We start from the raw sequence: 25,333 nt of genomic DNA on the forward strand, positions 1-25,333 counted from the left end.
TTGTGTGATAGGGGTTTCCATCAGGAAAACCAGACTGCCCTTTACCCCTCTAGTGCTTATAGTACATATGAATCTGCACTATGGTTATGTTATCTCTCAGTCCGCTTTGCTTGTTACTTCCAACAGTAATAATATCATACAGCATTGGCATTAAAACAAAATTCCTTATAAAAAAGAAAATACTGAAGTTCATCATGCCTGAACTGTGCTGAAATCAGTGAAAATACCAAGGGATAAATTTAGCTTGGGTGATATATGGAAGAAACATTAATTATCAGGAAACCAAGAGAAAACATGTCTTTATCACTGATTTTTTTCTAAGTGTTTTACAAATGAACACAGAGTCCCTTTTGAAATTGGTATTCCAAAATAACAGATTTCTATCTATTATGGATGAGTCAACAATGGAAATGAATTGGCAATGACTTATGCTTCAATGCTCTTTTGCCATAGTTTTTTTACTTGCACTCAGAATGGCTGTTCTTCATTTTAACGTGATTTAATCAAAAAAATTGTGGTGAAATGCTTAGAGTGAGATACTCATATTTGGGTGATCGCATATAACTCATTTGCATTCTGTAGTGACATGGTTATGCTACTTCAGTGCTAATCTTAGGGTTTTTTTTGTGTGTGATTACAGAAAAAACCCAACCCATTGACATTTATTCTTTGAACATTTCCACTACTATTAACAGTAATTAATCATTCAATGTCTTTAGATGTCACTAAGAATGTGTATTTGACAAGTCTTTCACTTAGTTACAACCATGCTATAAAACCTACAATCCATCTACCACTTCAGCTACAACTGACTTTCTAGTTAAACCACTCAAAAGAGTTACTGTCATATTTCTCTTTCTCTAAAATTCTGCTAGTCAACTTATTGGTCAACACACAGGCTTAGCCTACAAGATACACAAGTATGCATTGAAAACTGTGATATAACATTTATTGAATCCATCCTATAACAGGGAACACTCTTTCCCCTTCAGATAAAGTGAGGAGATCATATTCCTTAGTATCACACTAGATGTGCTTCAAATAATTTTGATCATTCAAATTTTCCCAAGAGATATTTTTTATGTAAAATGATGATTTGTTGAAAATAAAACATTTCTAGGAAAGATATAAATTTTGGCAGATTTTGTTTTCAAGTTGTTGGGTTTTTTTTAACATCATTAAGGCCAAAACAACATCCAGCTCTGGGAGCCCCAGTACAGGAGAGACATGGAGCTGTTGGAGCGAGTCCAGAGGAGGGCCATGAAGCTGATCAGAGGGCTGGAGAACCTGTCCTGTGAGGACAGGCTGAGAGAGTTGGGGTTGTTCAGCCTGGACAAGAGAAGGCTCCAGGGAGATCTAATTGCGGCCTTCCAGTACCTGAAGGGGCCTACAGGAAAGCTGGAGAGGGACTGTTTATCAGGGAGTGTAGTGACAGGACAAGGGGTGATGGGTTTAAGCTGAAGGAGGGTCGATTTAGATTAGATGTTAGAAAGAAATTCTTTACTGTGAAGGTGGTGAGGCACTGGAACAGGTTGCCCAGAGAGGTTGTGGAGGCCCCATCCCTGGAAGTGTTCAAGGCCAGGTTGGATGGGCCTTTGGGCAATGTGGTCTAGTGGAGGGTGTCCCTGCCCATGGCAGGGGGGTTGGAACTAGATGGGCTTTGAGGTCCCTTCCAACCCAAACCATTCTGTGATTCTATGATTCTATGATTTTATCTAACCTTTTTCAGAATGGAATATCTTGATTTTTTTTTCTTCAAGAACTTGTTATTAATTATTTTGATTGTACAATAGTTTTAAAATACTCTAGTAACCTTTGAGAAGTCTGAATCACAATGAAAATTTACTGTTTATTTGTTTTCTGAAAAGTATAATGTCAGAATTAAGCACTGTATTAATCTCATTCTTGTTTTTTAATAACATGTTTTTCATTTTCTTTTTGTTCTGAGCAGGGAGTAAACATCCCAAAGCCCAACATTTGTCAAACAGATAATTGGATTCCTAGGTAGTGTGTGTCTCTTGGTAAAATTCGCTTTTATAGAGATAACTGACTTACAAGAACTCCTAATTGGAGGATTCCAAGGTATTGCAAGGGTATAGATGGTATTTATGAAGGGCAAGAATTTTGATCTTTGTGGAAAGCATTTGTACATGCCACTTCACAGTTCAACAGGACAAAAAGTAAAATGCAAGCCAGTGGGAGTAAGTGGATATTGAAGACCAAGAAAAATACTGTCCCAAGCATATTGAGTAATTTTCTAACAAGTCCCTCACACAGAAACATTTCAGTGAGGGACGTTCCTTGTCTTTCTCTGTGTTTTACGTGGAGCTGAGCACTTGCTTGCTAAATGCTGCTGGACAAATTAGTAGCACGCTTGAGAGATGAAAATAATTAAGATGCCCATCCCTGCCATCGTGGAGGTCTTAAAGTGAGACTTCCAGGTCAGTATAATCATACCACACCTTTTTTGCATAATCCTCATGTTCATTGTTATCTTCTTTTATTCCAGTGTGCTACACAAGCATCTACATTTTTGGTTCATTCTTTTGAAGGGTCCAGCTTCTCCTTTTTCATCTCTCATTTCAACATAAGTTAAGAGGACTTAGCATCTGGCAGGATTAAGACATGCTAAATTTGCATCTTTTTACACAGATGACAAATACTGATATCTGGTGGAGTGAATCTCTGTGGTCCTTTCAATGGATGCTGGGATCGAGCCCTGTGGGATTTGCTTAATTCTGAGGTGAGATACTGAATAAGAGAGATTAAATCTTCTGGAAGATTTTGGTTGCTATGTTATTTTAAGCATAAAAGTTCCTTTTCCTTTTTCAGTAGGAAAAGTGCATAATAGCTAATTAGGCCCTTAGGGATCAATTTTCAAAACAGTGTGCAGGAAGTGTGAGCACAAACCTTATTTGTTAATGGGTTTTGTGAACATACCTCCTGTGATTTTTCAAAATTTAGAACAACAAAACAGCTACCTTATTGGAGAAGCTCATTTAAATATATAGAATATGGTATCTTTTTCTTCAGGGCATTAAATAGATGACATACATTAAGACCACAGAGTGTTTCTGTGGTCATTATGTTTTACTTCCTCAAACCTGTAAACATAATGAAATAGTAAAATATTCTCTGCTGCCCTGTAGAAGAAGCCAATCCTACAGTCCTTACCCACCTCCTCATTGCTTAAAGGAGAAAAAGCAACAAAAGAATAATCCCTAATTTTGGTGATGAAAAAATTATTAAAAAATAAAATAAATGTTATTAAACATTTCATTGTAAAGATTATACAAGGTATTTAGAATGAAATAACAGGGAGCATATAGAAAAATTCCACAGTAATATTTGATTTATTTCTCTATTTAAACAGGAAAATGCAATAAATGCATGTTGTTTTTCAATAATGTTAAATAGGAAAAAAAATGTGATCCCTGAAATATGGGAATATTAAAGTATGCTAATGGAAGTGATTATATCATTTTTAGTAATGCTGAAGGTCATGACTACAGGAAAGGATTTAGAGATAGGCGGATGCAATTGGAAACAGGGCAAAGCTGATTCAAGGGACATATAGCTGTAAATTAAATGCATGGCGTATTTGTTTGGGTGCGCTGTGGCCCTGTTTAGCTCTCTGTTCTGAGAAGTGGCGGTGCCTCATTTCTGGCCAGGTCAGAATGTAGGCAGATGAGCTCAGGTTTGTTTGCACCTTCATTTTTCAGTATGTCTTAAAAGTTGAAATAAGGATCTGGGTCCATGTGACCGGATGCTGCTAACACATATGTACATCCAGGATTATACACATCAAATCCTGTGTGTGGAAAATTAATGTTGTATATGCTGTCTATATCTGTATTAACTATAAACTATATGTAACTATATGCAACTATATGTAACTATATATAACTAAATATAACTACATAACTTCATCCTTGTTCTGAAAAGTGTGCAAATCAAGAAGGTACAAAGAAGGAAAGCAAAAAATTACGTTTAAATACTTAAGTATGTATTACGTCCGAAAGGCAGTCCATGCACTAAAGTTCTTACAATTTAAATAGGAAACAGAAGGGATGTGAGATTCTGTTTATGTTTTACTCACAAAAAGCAAACAACAAATGTAAATTGAGCTTGGACTTCAGTAGGTCAATGAAGGTTTGCCATTGATTTCAGTGCAATTGAGATTTTGCCCTAAATGACTTTCCCATGGATGCAAAAGAAAATTGTAACTAAGAAAATAAATGTAAGTAAGTCTGCTGAACAGCAAGCTGGTGTCTTACCCGTATAAGTTCTCTAGTCAGTTTTAGAAAGCTATTTGCTGATTATAAGACACTCTAAAGAAATCAGCTGCTTCTGTGTTTTTCCAACTCCAAACACATCACTGTCAAGTTCACAAATAATGAACGATCACACAATTCCAACCCACCCTTATTAATAAAAGCTTTTGGTTTGAAATACTTGCAGCTTCTACAAATGACAACAATTTCTGTCCCGAGCAGAAAAAGATTGTTGTCTTAAATATTTCATTGCTCAAATGGCATCTATTATCTAGAAAACATCAGGTTTCCCAGAGAATAGAAAAGATATTTAAAAATATGTAAGCATAGATAATCACTATAAATTGATGATTTTATTTTTTAATGTTCCTGGGCAGTAGCCTAAAGTGGCAAGTTTCATTACACTAGAATATAGATTTGACTGAAGTGTGCAATTTTTTCCTTCAGTGTGCATTTAATGGAATAGTACAATAGTCTCAGAATATTTATATTGTGGTACATGATTGGAAAGTTGAGAATGTGTATTTGCTGCAGTTATATTGTTTTATTACTGAATATTGAAATTCTGGTTTTCAGAATGCCAATGTTAAATGGTTTGTATATATATACATTTGGTATAATGAATTAAGAAAGTGCTAACATAAAGGATCATTAACACTAATTAAAAATTATGTGATTAAGAGCTAAAATTAAAATCTTCTGCTTTCAAATACAAATTTGTATCTCACTGTGGTGGGTAGACCTTGGTTGGATGCCAGGTGCCTACCAAACCGCTCTATCACTCCCTTCCTCAGCAGGATGGGAAGGGAGAAAACAAGATGGAAAAAAAAACCTCGTGGGTCAAGATAAAGTCAGTTTAATCCAGCAAAAGCAAAGGCTGCACGTGGAAGCAAAGGAAAACAAAAGATTTTCCACTTCCCATCAGCAGGTGTTGTCCAGCCACTTCCTGGGAAGTAGAGATTCAGTACCCATAGCGGTTGCTCTGGAAGACAAATGTAAATAACGAACGCCTCCCCTACTCCTCCTTTCCCTTATCTGTTATTGCTGAGCAGACGTCATAAGGCATGGAATATCCCTTGGGTCAGTTGGGGTCAGCTGTCCTGGCTGTGTCCCCTCCCAAGATCTTGCCCACCCCCAGCCCGCTGCCGAGGGGGGCTGTTGGAGAGAGACAGCCTTGGTGCTGTGCCAGCGCTGCTCAGCAGCAGCCACAGCCCTGGTGTGTTACCAACACCTTGGTAGCTACCCATGCACAGCACAGCGCTGGGAGGGCTGCGATGGGGAGAATTAGCTCCATCCCAGCCAGACCCAATGCACATTTGGCCCAAGTCATGCAACCCCACATCACTTTCACCTTTACTTAAAGACTGTACTTCTGAAGAGGGAACTTCTGGGACGCATCTTAGTGCTTTAGCTGTATTTCCCTTGAAGCTGTCTCCAGGAGGCAAAAATAATCTGAGGAGCAGACTTTCCAGCTCTAAATGAAATAACTGGAGAATGAGAGGGCATCTTTTGTGAAGACAACTTTCTTCAAGTCTTTTCCTCTGATGTTGATTCTACCAAAGCTCTGTGCCTTGGGATATGCTGACAGAAGCTGACATATGAAAGAGTGGAATCAAGACCAAAATAAACTCTAATGGCCCAAATTTCAGCTTGCACTCATTACTTATTCATAAAAATTTTTCAGGATCATAAGTTTTTAACCACTGCATTAAAAACATCAAGTAAAATCTAACTTACCGTGTACATAATAACACATACATAGGAATGTACACAGAAATCTTCTTGTAGAGAAAGAAAAATGTTAACAAAGTGGTGCAGGCATCACCTTCTGTAATTTAAAACATCCTCATGACTTCTTAACAGACAGCGTGTAAACTTTGTAAGGGCAGTGACTCAGGTGATCCACCTTACGTTTTCCATAGCTTTTGTGCAAACTGTACCTTTAGACAGCTTGTGATGTGACAAATGTAACAGGTGCATTTTCTTCTTTGTGGCTGCTTTAAAATAAAATTTAAGATGGGGTGTTTTTTAGAAGTTTATTTCCCTGAAAGATCAGATAGTCATTTCCTTCATCTCTCCTCCACTTTTCCTTTTCTTTGTATATACTATTCTCTAACATTGAAATATGATTCCAGATCCATACAGTATTTCGGTGTCAAACATAACCAGTTTCACCATACTTCATTGGATGCATAGCTTATCTATAGCTTTGAAAGGTATATTCTATAGCAGACATACTGAGAGAAAAAAAACCACTAGTTGCATAAAGACAATTAAAACAATTCTGAAGGATCCAGCTCCTTTTGGATTCAAGTCCCCAAATTATCTCTACTTTAAAAGATATAAAACATCAAGTTTTATTTGCAAACACAATCTCCAGTTTATAAACTAGATAATAATCTTATTGCTGGTAAGTCTAATTGGAGAATGAAGTGTAAGATTCAGGATCCACAATCTGAGGGGTTGCAATAGGAAAAATTTTCATCTAATTTTCACTTATTTTTATTCACATTTTCTTGCCTTTATTGCTGTTTGTATGCACCATAGAAGTCTGTAATGGGAGAAATGCATTCGTACTATTTCTATAAATTGGATATCTGAAGCTACTGGACAAAAAAGCAGTTTTCATCTGTGGTAATTACTGGGTTTCATTCAAATATGATTGTAATTTATGGAGTAATATCTTAGCTAGGCGATTTATTGATCAAAGATGTCTTCCTAGACAGGCAAAATAATCAATACACTTCAGCACGAAGGTGCTACAGTCACTGGAATACATCACAAATTAATGCTTCTGGGTCCCATTTGTCCCAAACGTTAGTAATAAATAAACATTAGGCCAAACTTACAGTGTCCCTATAATAAGCCAACCTGATTTAGGAGGACAAATTTGAACCTGGCTTTCACCTCTTCAGCCTGTCAAAATTCATGATCCCAACTAGCATTTTTTACATCCTAATGCTCATTATATTATACTTATTCCTTTGAAAGATCCTGAGATTTCAGTGGTGACAACAGCCCCGTAAGCCTGTCACTGCAGCTGTTCTCGTCGTACACAGACAGAGCATTTACACATTGGTACCTTTAGGCAAGTATCTGAGTGCACTTATCAGCATTTCCTAATGCACTTAGGTTTGTAAGACAAAGTAGGAACTTCAAGAATCGTCGTAAAGAGTGCTTCAGAGAGGAACAGGAAGCTTGATTGTCACTTTAGAAAGTCATGAACCTTTTAGAATATACAGGTCACGTGAGAAATTCTTCAAGGCTAGCAAAAGTCTTTAAAAGCTTGATTATACTACATAAGCTAATCAATTAGTTTTTAACAAGTACAGTACAAAACCCAGCTCAGCTCTGGGCGGTGGCAAAGGTGGTTGGAAAGGATGAGTTTTGCTGAAGGGGCCTTCTGGCATACAGGGTCAGGTAGAAAAACCTCTAAAATTGTGGGAAAGGGAGAAGAGGTGATGTGGGCACCTTAGGCGAGATAGAAAGCAAACTGATCAGAGATGAGAGTTAGAGAACTAGTACAGGCACAGGGGAACACTAGCAGGGAAAAAAAGCTCATTGGTGGAAGGACTCAATGAGTTACTAAAGTAGTTGATTTGGCAGTTAGTTTTCAGAAGGTTAGAAATAAAGTAATAATGACTCAAGGGAGAAGGGGAAGAATGTTAGTAATAATGATCCCGGAAAGATTTTCTCAGGGGTGGTCAGATGTGGACAGGAAAATACAGAGATTGTCTCACACGTTGCATCCAGAGTAAGACCAAAGGATGCTGAAAATAGCCTAAAAAGAAGTCAGAAAGGAACAAGGCAGGCAAAAGTTGAGACCTTTTCTTCATTTAAATTTTGGCTGATTTATATGAAAAAAATCAATAGTCTGTGCAATAGGATTATTGTTAGTAATCAGGAACATGAAGGGCTGGGGGTCCTGCTGTTGGGCACTGTAAACAGTTGGTGAGAGAGAGAACATACAGTCTCTGTGTAGAGAATGGGTGACACGCAGGAGAAATAAACATCTCAATTTTGCAGACAGGGAAACTAAACCCATATCAGTCATCTATTGGCAAATCACTTCAAACATTGAAATCTTTTTGTTTCTATCAAATTTAAGTATGCATTTGTAAGCTATGCTGAATTGTATGAAAAGAGTGGAAACTGTGGTCTGCATCATTGTCTAACAGAAGCATGGATAGAGAGGGAAGCACTATCCTTTCTCTTTCAATGCTTGTCTGTATGGTGCAACTCTTCCAAACAAAGATACAGAAAAAAATGAGATTGAAAAACCTTTTCTGCAACAATGACCCTGTAAGAACTCTTATTTTTGAAGAAGAGTAGCTGCTAGTAGCTAAACTCAATACAGTTACAAAATTGGTAGTTATAGTAGGAAAAATCTTATTCCCATCCAGAAATAGCGATGTCTGCATGGAAGACATATTACTGAATAGCTATTCCACATAGACTGCTTCCATAATCCTGAATAGTTCAACAATTATAGTCTGTGCATGTGGTACCTAAGAGAACAGATTGTCTTTTAGTGCTTGCAGTCAAGGAGTCAAAGCAGAAGAGAACTAACAAAAGATTAATTATAAGATTATCTATGGAAGTTATCAAAGTACAAAAACATGTAGCTAAAAATACATATATTTATTCAGATACCAGGCAATTTTAGACCTCAATTAATCATTCCTTACAATAGAATCTCCCTTAAACTGGATTACAGCCCTACTTCATGATTTTATGGTGTCAGTATCATAACTGACATCCTAGCTAATGTTTGTTGGAAATGTAGGGGATTTGTGAGTGTATCAGGTCTGGCTGGGATGGAGCTAATTCTCCCCATCGCAGCCCTCCCAGCGCTGTGCTGTGCATGGGTAGCTACCAAGGTGTTGGTAACACACCAGGGCTGTGGCTGCTGCTGAGCAGCGCTGGCACAGCACCAAGGCTGTCTCTCTCCAACAGCCCCCCTCGGCAGCGGGCTGGGGGTGGGCAAGATCTTGGGAGGGGACACAGCCAGGACAGCTGACCCCAACTGACCCAAGGGATATTCCATGCCTTATGACGTCTGCTCAGCAATAACAGATAAGAGAAAGGAGGAGTAGGGGAGGCGTTCGTTATTTACATTTGTCTTCCAGAGCAACCGCTATGGGTACTGAATCTCTACTTCCCAGGAAGTGGCTGGACAACACCTGCTGATGGGAAGTGGAAAATCTTTTGTTTTCCTTTGCTTCCACGTGCAGCCTTTGCTTTTGCTGGATTAAACTGACTTTATCTTGACCCACGAGGGGTTTTTTTCCATCTTATTTTTCTCTACCCCCAACCCACACCCCTCCGTCCTGCTGAGGAAGGGAGTGATAGAGCAGTTTGGTAGCACCTGGTGTCCAGCCACGGTCACCCCAGTACATGCATGAATCAAAACTTAGGCCATTCTGGTTCATGTTTAAAGCAAGTTTTGATCTACAAGGATTGGTTCGTTTTCCCAAAGTTAATCTCCAAGAAGCCTAATTGCTCTTGATCCAGTAAAGCCGCTGCCATATTGGTTGCCTGAGGGATGGGACGTTTAACAGACCTTTTAAATTTTAGATTGCTCTGGCTCCATGTAGAAGTTTGAGTTGTAAAATAGAGAAATGACAAAAATGGCATGAAGTCCTGATGTCTTCATCTGGAAGGATGCAAATAATTGAGTTGGACTGAGTTGCTGGAAGCTTATCATCTCAGTGCATTTTACAGCAAAATTAATATGCAGCCAGAAATCTATGCATCCTGACAAAAATATGTACTTTTATAGTAAAATGAATGTAAGCATTTCCAAGGAAGCTTTCAAGGAGAATATAACTCATATGTAAAAAATATGTTCTAAGGGTAGCATGTCATACAACATTTTATGGCTATATGTTTCGGTATGTATATATGTACATTAAAAATATGCAACTTATATTAAGTTCTCAGCTAGTGGGAAGGATTTTAGGAAGTCTGTGTCTGAATTTAAGCTCTTGGGATAGGAGCAAGAGATGCAATGTGTGCCTAAGGAGGTTCTCACCCCACGGGCAGATCCCCAGGCACCACGGCAGTACAGGTGCAACGTGGGTACTTCATGATGTGGTTCACAACTGGCCACTGATCCCAAATCATGAGAGAGGGAGACAACAAAAAGTTACAGAGTTTTAATCACATTTAACTAAGTATTATTTTTATTTGCAAGAATTAATTTATAACATAGGAAAGACAAAGAGAAACTATTTAGCTGGTCTTGGATTGAATTTTGGAAAAGTAATTTAAAACAAACTTTTGGACTACTACAGGCTAAAATGAGTATGATATCAAACTCAGATCTTGTAACCACCTGTTTTTGTAGAAATTACTCCTTGGATTAATATGAGTAGCTGAAAATTTCTTTGCTTTGTTGCAGGGAAAGGTAAAGTATAATTATTAGAATTTTGTGGTTGCTGCTGTACTGGGGTGATTAATCTGTAGCTAAAGACTTGGAGAATACAGTTAGATAAGTCTCTCTTTTCTCACATTTGAATCAGGAAGGCATTGTCAAACGCCTTCAGACTGCGTAGGGAATAAAAGGCAATGATGGTTTGAAGCTATGTCATGCTAAGTAAACACCCACATGATGGTATGTATGAGAAATATCCCACACAGACTTCTGGAAATCTTGAGAAGATTTTAGCAGCTCCTGCAGCTCCGTATATGACAAGATCAAACCCAAGAAACCTGTCACAGGTTGTACGTACACAGCAGTGACTGCAATACAGAGAAGACCTGCCTGAGCTACCCTTAAACCTTGTACACTGGGTAGACGTAACATTTTAGGCCAGAGAAGCATGACGTTTAACATGAAGTACTTTACCATGATTTTCGATGCAGAGGTACGTATTGCTACTCCATCAACAACAGCAGTATTTCAAATAGTTATATCAAAGCTAGTTCAGATGTCTCTCATTACACCAGACATAATCAAGTGATACATATTTAAAAAAAAATAAAACCCCAGCAGAAATAAGGACATTTCCATCAATCCCTAAGGGAGGGTCTGAAAGAAACAGATTGACTTTCAGACACATGATGAAAAACTCCATTGATTTTGGTGGCGTTGCTCTAGAAACTTCTAGCTTAAACAGATCAGAATCCAGCCCTTTTATTTAGACATATGTTCAACAGAAAAACAGATGCAAAAAAATTCACAGCAGTGGTTGAAGGTGGAATGTATGTTACTGAGGAAAAAGCATATCTGGGAAAGCCTCAAACCAGGAAACTGGTTTCTAAAAAACTCAATGTCTTGCAATATTTTTACTAGATTTCACTATAGAGGAAAAATCCTCTATAGAGGAATTCCATATGACTTTTTACAATCCACATCAGCATATAATTTCCTTTTCAATCTCTTTAGTGATGCATTCATCAAGGATTTAGGTGCTGAGATTTTTGGGCAACCTAGATAACTCTGTGAAAAACTGTTTTCAGATATACAGCATAATGCATATGGAGGAAAGGGCATGGGGAAAAGCTTGAGCCACCAGATTTCAGCAACAACAAATTTCCACTTAAGTAGTTATGAAAATTTTGTGGTTTGAAAAAATATAGTTAAAAAAAAAAAAAAAGCAATGTCACATACTGGATTTGCATTAGATATGCAACTTACAATGTCATATCATCTTTTGGTTTTTCTATAAAAGAAAAATGTAGACATGATTAAGTATATGCATAGTATCAGCATTAATATAAGAGTAAGTTAAGTGGTTCTGGATCAGAAAATGAGATTATAATGAACTCAATGTGATTTCATTGAGGTAAAAGAAATTTAAACTTGATAACTATTCATAAGAAGAATAGGTACTATGTTAGCATTCTGTTTCCCTGGAGGTGAAAAAGCCTTGACAGGGCTGTTTCTCTCATTAAAAAGCTGACATGACTTTGTCCTATAGGATTTGCTGGCTTCACTAGAAAATTTGCAGTCATCCAACACACGTGTTCTTCTATTCCTAATGGATGAACAAGTCTAATTTAGTATATACATATACGATTAAATCTCTCCATGGCTCTGTAGGAGTGGAAGCTTGCTAAACTGTTTTTAAAACAGATTTAAATCAGAACTGTTGGGTATAGGACCTTATAATTCAAGTTACCTGTTACTAAAGGGAAATGTCAGGATACTCCATCAGTTTGGAAAAAGGAGCAGCTACAGGATAATCACACACATTGGGCCAGATCTGAATACACTATAATTGTACCAAGTCCCTTTATTATTGAACGGGTTCTAAATTATTTGATGAAGCTGTTGCAAATTGGATTCTATCTAGACCTGACAGTTAAAAATATTTCTAATTATTTAATTCAATTTTACTCCTCTTTCCAATGAAATAAGAGCTATATTCACCTTAAAAACTGAGGTATTAAAATATTAAATGGATTTGCACATAGACCTGTGGACAGCTATTACTGTATCTAAAATTAATTAATTTGGACTGGTGACCAGTGAGATGTATGTTACAGTTTAAAAATAATTATCAGAATATTTGATTTTAATTCATATCTATGCACAAAATTCTTTCAACCTTAAAATATGTGTTAAAAGTCAATATTAGTGTAAATAAAATTTCCAGTAATTTTCTTGCCAATTTATCTTTCTGTGCTCCCATAGATGACCTTTCCACGGCTCAAAACAATTTCTTGGGAGGAAGCTGTTTGGAAAACACAACATGAAAAATGCTTTCTAGATGATCATCTACTCTAAACAGATGAACAGACAAATAAGAAAAAAAAAATTTCCAAGCATTTTGACAGAAAGTTTGAAGGCAAGATATAATTAGAAGGGTCTGACCTTCCACAAATTGTGAAGACTTTCCAAGTGTGCAACTTCTATGAAGTCTTATATAGTCAGTTTTAGTTAGAATTTTCCAGTACTATTAATCATCTATCAAAACCCCAAGGGCACGATAGAGGAGATGATAGTTTTGGCAGCTGAGTTATGGGCTTGTAGGCTTTTCCAGTGTCTGTTCTTTGCGCCCTTTCCTCTGTGCCCCCAGCCCACCCACCTTTGCTGTTTCCCCAGTACGGGATTCCCGAGGAAATGCACGAAGCTGGCAGCAGGGGACATGGATACCGGCATTTGTTAGATGCTGTCAAATCTGACCGTTTCCACTAGCTATTTTCAAATATAGAAGCAGCACAGGGTGAATTTTGTCTCCTGAGCTTTGGACTGAAAGCCTGAATTGAACATAGGCTGAAATTTTAATTCCACAAACACACAGTACAAGGAACATTGCATAGGAACACTGCGTATTTGCAGTTTATGTAATTATATAACCAAGCCTTTGAGAGAGAGCTATAATCTTCCCAAACATTAATGCTTATAGCTGAGCTTTAAGGTACCATAGAATTTGGAGGTGGCAAACAACGCCAGAAACTGTAGGGAAGCAAAACACATATTTTCTTGAAGTTGTTTAAGAGCTGTTATTTTATTTTTGCTTCCCCCCCTGCCCCCCCCCCCCCCCCTCCATTTACCTGCCTCTTCTCTTCTGTGTTAACATTATCTAGCACTTCTGTGGAAAAACAACTTCCAAGCACTAAGTCCTGACCTTGCCTCCTCCTCTTCCTCATCCGTCTCATGCTTTCATTGGTTTTCTGCTTTAATTATAAAGACGTTTTACTAGCTGGTTCTACTTGTACTAATGATGCTTATAACAATGTGTTCTTCTGAGCATCGTGCATGGATGGCACAAGTGGTTTTTTCTAGTGAATGGCTAAAAGTTCAGTCCAGTTCTTGGAAATAATTGGTCATGTTTCCCATTGGTATCAATGTTTACTGCGTGAAGCTTGAGTCCAGTTAAGTCACTGGACTTTCAGCAGACATCAAAATGGTGTAGTAATCTTCAGGGACAAAAGGACACAGGAAGAAACTGAGCTTTCTTCTTTGTATTTTTATGTTCTTTTCAGTGCTTCTCTAAATGCAGCAGAAAGCTGAATCAGATCTTGTATTCCCTTCATGTGATTACACCACAATATCACAATATCACACTGCCTTTTATATTATGAAACATCCCTTGTTAGGAGAGATGTGCCCCATCCTTTAGGGTAGGTAGAGGATAAATATATTATCCAGAAATGTAAATTTCAGGTCATACTTAAATCTAATCCATAACAAAGCTACTCATTTTACGGTTTCTACACTGTTCATGATTTTTGTATCTTGCTTGGAATTAATTGCTTGGTTGGGGTTTTTTTTGGTTGATTAATTGATTTTTGCTTTTTGTTTGTTTGTTTGTTTTTGTTTCTTCAATCCAAGAGGTTCTGGTGTATGAATTTCCTAACACACTTTATTCAGAAATTTCTAAGTTATTTACTAATCAACACCTAGATAACATGTGATTATCCTTCTAAACTTATGTTAGTCATGAAGCTTATTTTATTGCAGCTTTCCTGTTCAAGATTAAATATTTTCAGAAATATTTTTCCTTCCAGAATGTTCTTATTTCAGTGGTACAGTTCAATTTTCCAGCATCTGTATTTTCTCACTTTATTCTAGGATGGAGGCAGAGATTTTAAAGTAGATATTGGGATGTCCGTTTGTTAGACTTTTATAATCATAAGTAACCCCATTTTGAATCATCACAACTCCTTCTGGGTAGAACTAATCAAACTTCTATTCCATGGGAAGCACCAACATCTTAAAAATGTTTGCTCTGGTCCATCATTTAAAAAAAAAAAAAAAAAAAAAAAAAAAAGAGAGAATTCATTATATCCCTGTCAGAAAGAAAATTTTCAGTCTTCCTATTTTATGTACTGACATGAAATAGGATATCCAAGTTCTCCAAATCACTCTGGCACACCCAGGATTTTGGGGTTTCCCAAAACCAGATAAGTCCCCCATTACTGATTAGGGAAACTAGAAATGTTGAAGTCTAGGTGTCCTGGTTCTGGCAAGGATAGAGTTAATTTCCCAAGGAGCCAGGACAGGTGAGCCAAGCTGGCCGGGGGCTATTCCCTACCATGTGACGTCATGCTCACCATCAAAGGGGGCTAGTCGGGCAGGGGCGGGTTCGGCGTGTCGGCGTGGCTCCGGGACGGGTCGAGCATCCGGTGGGTCGGTCGTCGGATCGGTAAATCGTTCTCTGTTATCACCCATTGTTACTATCTGTTATCAGCACTGCTGTTGATTGTTTCCCTCTCCCTTGCTGTCCCAGTAAACTGCCCTTATCCCAACCCTCGAGGCTTTGCCATTGGTTTTCCGTTCTTGTCCCCATCCCGCCGGGGGAGGGGTGAGCGAGCGGCACGTGGCGCTCAGCTACCGGCTGGGGCTAAACCACGTCACTAGGGTTCCAGAAATCATCTGTACTCGGATGATTCAACTTTTTGGATGTGTTCCAAACTGTGTTGCCAAAAATGAGAAAAAAATCTAAGAAAGGACAGTTTAAGTTTGCAATTACTACTGAATATAATATTCACAAGACCACTGTGCTTGGAGAGTTAATTTGTAATCCTTTGACATTGTTGAGCACGTCGTCACCTAAGGGCAGCAAAAAAGCCAACTACATGGACCACATTTATCTAGGCACATTTTTTCTCTCAAGAGAAACATTAGTCTATATACACTTGTACCCTTCAAATTATAATTTGAAAATTGTTTTTTAATGAATTCAGTATTTTCATGGCACCAACTAGATTTCCTTTTTACTTTATTATCAGAACTTTGGGTCTTCTATATGTATTTCAAGACAAGTGAATATTTTGTCCAGTAGCACATAGGCCAAACTGGTACTTAAATCCATGACTCTGTTTCCATGGGGGCTGTGATGTCAAACTTCAAACAAGTCTGAATAAGAGAATCAATTAAAGCAAGTTAGACCACAATAATTTAGAAGCTAATCTCACAGTTTTTATATTTTTTTTAAATAAAACTTACCCTTTTGATGTCTTTCCAAACTAGACCTCAGAGGCCTCTAATAGAAGAAGAATCATGCTCTCTTCATTAACATTCATTAAGCATCAGTTATTAAAAAACCTAGCTTGCTAATAATACCTGGCAATTGACTGTACTGATATAAAATCCTGCATTTATGAAGTTTCAGTGTAGCAGTCTCAGCTTCCGTGGTCAGTGTATTCCCTCAGTATCCTTACAGAACTTTCTAGAGGAATAGTATCAATTATTTTCTTACAGTAGCCTTATATCTATTTTCTTCAGTAAGAGATGACAGAGCTAGATCCTGAAAGATGCGTAAGTCCCTACTGGTTTCATTAGATACTGAGAGAGCTCCACTGCTTACAAGATGGAATATATTTACCCCATCTTCAAACTATGGGGTTCATATCTTCCAGAATTCTGAATGTAATGCATAAAGTAAAAAAAACCAAAACCCTACTGGATCACAAAGTTAATTTGCAGGAGATTCCTAGGCATCGACAAGGAACAAAATGAATTATCATGGAGTTTCTACTAGATATGTGATCTCGTAGATGGTGAAGAAGGGCAAGTAACACGATGAGCAGTACCTTCTTCCGCCAGTTGGTGCTGTTGCGGTTTATTATATTGGCACAGCACAAGGTCTAGAGAATTCTTATTTTTCTTGTAGCATAGCTGTGGTGGAGAGAACAGTCAATCCAGTTTCACACTGTGCCTGACAGCCTTGGTGCTGCTGCTGCATCTTTTGTGTGCCTGTTCTGACCTCCAAGCTTCTGCCTCAGAGTGTTTCATGATAGGCCTGAGCCCTTGCATGAGGAAAGAGATTTTTCTAGAGAATTGCCCGTGTTTAAAGCCGTCCCTCGATATATAAAACTGCGCAGCCAAAGTCTTTACTGCCTGAAGGGCACTGCAGATCTGATTCAGCTCCCCAAGTCAGTGAAGTACTTATTGTGACTTTAGCAGGAGTAAAGTACCTACAGATGATGATACACGTATTGTATAATAACAGTGTCGGCTAATCTAAATTGTCTTCCTTCACATACAGCCTGGCCGCGTACAGACTCTGTCCTTTGCAGCAGTGAAATGGGCAATACGATGCGCCCAGGAGCTCAGCTTTGGAGCATAGCAAAAAGGTATTGGGAACAATTTGTTAGAGTACTTGCCATTAACAGGGTTCTTTGGCTGTGAAGTGGCAATTTCAATCATTTTGAAATTTGCACATAAATACACTTGTCTGTTAGATGTAACATTTGAAATGTGGCAAAGAAGTATAATTTCTGAAAATGTGGAAGTATGGGGGGGGGGGAAGGATCTATTTCCAGAAATGTTTTCAGCATAATGAGTCTATTGCAGTCTTTCAACCATAATATGTTATCCATTTCATAATCATATCTGGTTATACCAACTTCTTGTATAAGAGTGACTAGGATTTTTCAAACTATTAAAATGATGCATTTTATAGGTTTTGTAGCTGACTGATTTTAAATGAAGTATATTCCTGTTAAGGAGTTTTTGAATATCTGTCACTATGGAAGTCTTCAAAATAGATTGTCAGGTAAATGAAAGCAGCAGTAAAGCATCTCACCAAGGAGAAATTTCTACTTCAGTGAGTGGCCACTTCAAAAGTATGTTGAGGAGGGGCTAGTTCTGAGAGTAGCTTTTCTTAGATGTTCATTACGTTAGATTAAATTTGGAGTCAACTGTCCAAGTGTTGTGGTAATGCAGAGATAATGACCGTGCACAAAGACGTCTAGGCAGTCTGTGACTGAGATAGATACAGTGCTTTGTTTCATTCACTTTGTTCAGTGAATGAAAAACAATACATATCTATCTAAACATACATCTGTGTACATGTATATATGTTCTCATATACAATTTTACACAGAAGTTATATGTACTTGTAATATATACACACATATGTGCATTTATATATAATCAAGGAGGGGGGGTGGGTGAGGTGCATAGAGAAGGAGAGACCCTTCATATGAACATATCCTTCCTACACATTTTAAGTACTATTTCTTTGAAATTCGATTTAACAGATTATGTGTGTATATTTAAATATATATAACACATCTGAACATAATAAACTCCCTTCACATATTGTTTACAATTTTTAAAATGAAAAAATATTACCTTTCTATATAACATATTGCTGAGTGACAAACTTTTTTGACATTAAAAAGTAGAAATTGAAATTAAAAAATAATTTAAGTTTAAATTCTGCATACATGTATGATTTTTTTTAGGTGATGAGGGACCAGGGTATAGAGAAATATTTTTTTTATGGAACTTGGGAGTGTTTTTTCTAAAGAATGGAAATACTTTAAATTAGAAATAGTCTTTCAGTAATGGTGAGTTGTTTGATTGTTATGCTGTGCTTCTTAATGTAGAAATTTTTCTGCAGTAAAAGGTTAATTAGTTGGGAAATGAAATACAGAAAACTATCATGAATGAGATGGTATTAAGTCTTCCTTTTTCTGCCTGTCTCCCTGTCTTTTTCTAGAATATAGACTCAAAAAGGGCAAAGGTGCCTGTGTAATTGGACATTCCTTAGCGAACTGCACTGTCTTGATTCATACACACAGTGGGAAGTAAATGGATTTCATTTCCCTATAGAATATTACAAGCTTCAGTGGTCTTTTTTTTTTTTTTTTTTTTTTTTTTTTTATGAGAACAGTGTAATTGGTCTGTAGTTAAACTTTTCTAAAGTTGTTTGGTGGGGGGGGGGGGGTGTGTGTGTGTAAATCATAGACTTTTCTGGCTGCTCCTCAGTGGGTTTTACCGAGAGGGGACTTTCTCACTCCACAAACTCCATCACAGGAACTGATCAGATGGAAGCAAGTAATTGGTGTTAGCACATTGAGTTTGATAGTGTATCAATGCTACTGGAGTCTTAGAAAATACAGTAACCAGCCTTTTTCTTTATGTGTTCTGTATGAAGTAAAGTGTCATCACCTCAGCCCATTGCCATATGCCACTAACCTGGGACAAATCTCTATTAACTGCAATGAAAATGATGAAACTATGAAAGCACTTATAGCCACAAAGCACTTGTATAACAGCAACAACGGTTAGGTTAAAGTTGACGGAGCTGATACCTGGTCAGATTTATGTCAACAACTATGTCTTTGTATGTACAGACATACAGAAACACAAATATACAAAACAGACAAACTTGCACACACACTCCCTCCCCCATGTATTTACTTTTCAGTCTTAAAATCTCTTGCCTTCACCTTCACTTCTTATCCAACTCTTTTCTGTTCTTTCCAAATTTCTATAGTTTTGCCTTCTATCATCAGTATTCCCTCTCTGTAACAGGGTGTTAAACAAGAAGAAACTGTGAATTTTAGGTAAATATTAGGCAATTTGGCAGCTTTTAACTCTTATGCATGTGTATTCTTAATACTCTGAAATCCTTCATTCCAAGTGTTATTTTCATCCGGCAGAGGAGCAGAAATAGGACTATATTTAATCACAATTCAGCTTGAATTTTGAATATTGAATAATTAATGAAAGCTTCTAAACAATTTACAGAGCTAGTAATAATTACAGGAATTAATTTGTGATTTTCTTTAATTAAAAATAATTTTGATAAATTATAACTTGCTCCTGAAAAGTTTAAGAATAGAATTTGAAGCAAGGTTTTATACAACTTTTTTCAATGCCTCAAACCCTTCGGTTTCTTCAGAGTATATATGGCAGCTAAATTTTGATTGTAGCGAGATAATTTTTAGTTCAACACATTTCTATCCTGTACTTTCATATATATTCAAAGATAGGGGGAGATGGGCAGAAGTACTAAGACATGTCTTATCGTCATCTCCTTCTCATGTATTTGGAGCAAAGCAAAATTTCAGTCTAATAGCAGTCTTGGAAACGGGACTTTCTAATTTGCATACTTGCTTTTCATATATCTAAGCAGAAATGTATGCTGCAATGAAAGGTTCAAGCCAGTGGCATGCATATATTTTGAGAGGAACATCTTGAACTAGTCAAGGCACATGACACTCCTGTTACTTTAGGATACATCCTTAAGAAACACTAACCAGTAATTCTAGAAATACTGTTCCACACCATGAAGGAAATATAACCCCTAATTTGACATTATTTCTTTTTATTTTTCAAGAAAAGACCTTTCAATCTGGAATATAATGAACTTGCAAAATTAGCCCAAACTCATTCAAACTCTCTACTGTGTAATTTTGATGTGTATGTGTACAGGAAAGCAGGAAATGTTCTTGAGCTTGTTATCAAGAGAGACAAGGTTAATTAGTGACTAGAATAGCTTCAGCATTAATTTCACTCCATTATATTTTACCACCTGTTCTTTTTACTTCCAGTATAAGATAAGAAAGGAGAAACTGTTGCTTTTAACATTTTAGGTCACTAATGAATGTATATTTAATATACAGGGGTGGGGGTTGGATTTATTCCCTATCTAGACCTCTATTTTCAGAATTGCACAATGATTGATGTGTCAAAGGTTCAGCACCCAAAATTACAACTGGATTTTCAGGACCTCTATGCTGAGCAGCCTTCAGTATAGCAAGAATTTTCAAAGGTCTCAAAATGTAGGGTCTCAGTACTTTGAAAATAAACCCATTTGGTTTATATTTAAATGAGAAATGTACAGTACTGGGTGTTCACTTGTTTGAAGATGGAGTGTATGGAAATACTCTTTTCCATACAAAGGAAAAAACAGAACTGTTAATTAAGATCCAGCTGAGACTTACATTTTGAACATATTTATACCTCTTCAGGTCAACACAAGACTATCTGAGTTTCCTGCTTTTCATATTGCTTTGTAGTCTAGAATAATGTAGTGCCATTTTAATTTTTTTATTTTTATTTTTTTTTACTTCCCTGTAGTTGTAGGGAACTGAGTTCCACTTGCCACAGAGATTCCCACACAAATTCAAATTCTGTCTTTAGCTTCTGTCACTATTGTGTATTCAGGAAATACTCTATAGACTGTAAGGACTATTTAATGTCTTGTCTTAAGGACTAAACTATAGGACAAATTCAAGCTAAATTCCAGATTTCAGTTAAAAGGAGGAATGCAAAAAGCTAATAAAGTGAGTTAGTATTTCAATATTCCATTCTACATTTTCTACTTGGTATTTATCTGTAAGACTGTGTTACTTCACGTTCTTCAAAAATACAAGTGAACTTTTTTTTTTTTTTTCAAAAGAAAATACAGTACAGCTCAAAGTCCTTGATGATGAGCAATATTTGAAAACATTAGGATAAACAGACACAGACCAAGATGCTACCTTAGTGCAAAAAAATCTTATGAGAGAGAGATGTGCTTGTGAAAAATAATGTGTTTTCTTTTTGCTTTTTTTTTTTTCCCCTCCTCTCTCTCTTCCCAAGAGCAGGGATTTCATACTGCCTTTGGATGAAAGTTGCTTTCTTTCGGTGCAGACACTGAACCCCATGGATAGGTCTATACTGCAAGCCTGACCCTGTGTTTGACAGCAGACTCTCCTTCCGCCCGAACTGAACAGAAGCCTGGAGTTAGATAGAGAGGGCAGGTGAGCTCAGCAGCAAAGCAGATAAGAAATTTGGGAGACAAAGCATGGATCCTGTGTAAAACATGCCTGCTGTCATCCCTGTGCAATCTAGCTGCTGCTGTGAGGGTGCAGGAATGTCAAAACTGAGCAGGCAGTCACCTGCAGACTTGCGGCCACGGTCTGAAATTACATACAGCGGGCTCTGAGGTGGGTGTGCACACAGCTGGAAATCCAATTTTCCTTCACGTAGTACAGTCGTGCTCCATGGGGTGATAGGTTCCCAGTAACTCCCGAGACATCCCCCAAACCAGCCAAGTCCAAATCAGCTGCAAAAGGAGCTTCAGCCCTTGCTGGCTTTTGGTCTGCCCGGCACTGCCAAGGGGAGCGGCTAGGAAAAGGCAGCGGCCAGCCGGGGGTTCGGTGTCCGGCAGGGACGGTGGGCGCTGCAGGTGCCCACAGCTGCACGGGGCCTCTGCTACTGCCGGGCAGTAACTAACGTTAGCGGTTGTCCTTGCAATTATTATATCAATATATAGAAACAACCTTTGCTGACTAGTGAAATGCATTATATCTTTATTAATATTTTGCTGTCTAAAGGAGGACCTGCTGGTCCAAACTTTTGCAGTCACATGCTGTTAATTAATCAAATCCAAGCTTTAAGGAAAGTTCACAGTGGTTTCTTTTTTGGTGACTCATAGTATTGCCTAAGCATCGACATCCTTCCTAAGAGAGTGGGGCCAGGCTGCCGTTCCCAGCAGGGCTGTTACACATACGCTTTGCTCCTCCAAGGCGCTTGGCTAATGAACACATTGAAACAAGGGGACACTATTGTTTGATTGTTCAATTAAGAAGTGACTTGTAACAATTATGAGGTGGTTCCCTACCATCTCCTTTACTAGGGTCTTAAAAATCAATGAGATTATGAGACTTCCACTCCCACTCTAATTCGATTTGGTTTAAAGGAAGAAATAAGGCCTTGAATCTCATGTGAGGAATGTATGGGCTAAGTAAATGCAAACACCATCAATGTTGCTTTGAAGGTTTTTTCTTTGCCACAGTGGTGCAATATGACCTTACAGAGCTTTCTGTATTTATTTTTATATAGGAAAAGAAAATGAAACCCCTTATATATAATACCTGAGTAGACCCAGTTTTCTATATATGCAAATTTGGGGTCCTAAATGTAGAATTTATTTTAAAATAAAAATCACCCTCTGTGTTGTAATTTGAATTGTCAGAATTTCAAAATGTAAAGCAAGTAACTGTATAATATTCAGTGTCTACATCTATGAGCACTCTTGCCTAGTCTAGCTAGTGCTAAGTGCTGCAGTATGTCCTTTTTTATAGAATCACACAATAATTTTGGTTGGAAGGGATATCAAGGTCATGGAGTCCAACCTCCTGCATTACTGAAGTGCAGCTTCTCATTTTTTCTCAGAAGAACTCTCAGATTAAGGCTTGCATGTATTGTTGTTAGTTGCAGCAATTCAACAGTTATCTTCCATCCATACTAGAACTAATTTTCTACAGAAAATCTGAAAAAAAGAGTGCTTTATTTCAATTTGAAACCTGCCCTATTCTACAATCTGTTAAAAATTAAAATCTAAACCAAGATGTATATGTGGAAGCCTCATTTAGATATTTTCAAATAAAAGGGATTTACTCGAGACTGCTGAGGTGGTTAATCTACTTACACCGGGTTTTGCAGCTAAGCTTTTCTGTTCTTACCAGTCTGATTTCCTTTTTCTGGTACACTCAATAAATATTACATGTACTGTTCAAGAATTCAGATAAGTGGCTTTCCTTGTAAAGAAAATAAATAAATAAAAATTAAACTGCAGTATTCAATCTTTCATAGGACGTCCTTTGCAACCTGGGTGCAACAATGGTTCCATCTACACTTTCCTCACAGCCTGATCCACTAAGGGCCATCACCAGAACAGACCCCAAAATTTAATCCAAAGCATGAAAGTGCATGCAAACTCCACTAGAAAAAATTTCCGCACATTACTTTACTACAGAAACTCCTAGTATGCAATGGCTATTTCACTCATTTCCTCTCTGTAGATAATCATGAAGGGTAACCAGTACGGAGATGCCTACTTGGAACTGCAGAGTCGAGGCAGTAGATACTAAGGCAGCGTTAATGCATTGTGCAGTGATCATTATGCCTGACATTTAAGCAGCACTGTTACTCCTCATCAATGAAAGGAGGGATCAGTTCCAGCCCTGGCACTGTCAGCTCATCTTGTTGCTATGGATGACAACCACAAATTACTAATACTTTTTTTCCATTTTATCTCCTACACAATTTTGTCTTCCAACTAGTCTGTTCTTCTTCAATCATACAAAAGATAAACTCAAAGATCTCTTTACAGCTGGGGGTCTCCTATGAGGCCTCACAAGGAGAAGAAATGCTCCAAGAACATTCACATTCATGTTTTGAATGCTGCAGCGTATGTGAAAATAAGTAGCAGCCCTCTGAAGCAATTCATGCAGTCAAAGCTTCATGTAATAACATGAACTATTCCAACAGCTGTTTTAAACAACCAGCCCAGACTTCAGTACCTGGCCAGGAATATATATGACAAATGGTGAATTAATTGAGTTAAAAACCGCTGTCAATAACAGAAAAATAAAATGCTCAGAAGAACTTTAGGTAAGGTTTGGAAAATTTACCTCATACTGAAAGACTTCAGTAGTTCTTGCTTAGTTGCTTAGTGCAGAGAAGGTTAAGGGATTATAAATATCCATCATGGAATAAGTTATTGACCACTAGAGGGAAAATAAACTGACAGACAGAGTTAAAAAAACAAGACCCATAGCTGAAAACTGAAGTTTGAAAACAATCAAATTGGGGATAATATTCAGCTGTACAAAATGAAGGTTATATTCTCCCTTGGTAATCTGAAGCAGATTACCAAGGGAGAAATTAATCTGTTATTTTACAATTAAGACTGTATATGTGTTGAAAAGATACACTCTAGTTCACCTGCAAGTTATTGAACTTTGTACCTCCCAGTTACATGGAGAGAAGAACAATTTTTTCTCTGCAGGAACTGTTGGAAAAAAATCTGTGTCCTGCATTATACAGAATGGTCACTCCCAGTTTGTGGTGCCAAACACCTAAAAGTAACAGAATAAATATCAAAAGATTTTAGAAAATGCATAGATCACATCCATTTTGCCTGGACAGCCCTTTCATTTGTCATATGGCAATGTTAGAGAAATGTCTCTTCAAAAGGGTTATAACCCACTGAATGGGAGAACAGGTGAGCAATACCATGAGAATAAAATGCATCTATCAGCTCAGTACATCTTTGTTATTGGGTGATTTCTTCATACATGGCATTATTTAGTCTTCTTTCCTAACCAAATGTATATACAGTACAATGAAATAGTTGAATGCTACCCACAATTTTTAGATGAAGTTCCAATGCTTACATTTTGTATTTATTCTGTATTTCATTATTATAGGGTAGTCATTTCATTATATTGAATTATCTTGGTGCTGTAATGAAAACCATTAATTTTTTAAAATCAGCATGAGTATAAACAAAAAGGAAGGAAAAAAACATGTCATGCCACTCAAACTTGATTGCTTTTTTGATAGACTTACAAAATTAGTGGCTGAAGGATAT

This window comes from Balearica regulorum, chromosome 1 (genome assembly GCF_011004875.1).
Source record: "Balearica regulorum gibbericeps isolate bBalReg1 chromosome 1, bBalReg1.pri, whole genome shotgun sequence".
Taxonomy (NCBI): Eukaryota; Metazoa; Chordata; class Aves; order Gruiformes; family Gruidae; genus Balearica; species Balearica regulorum.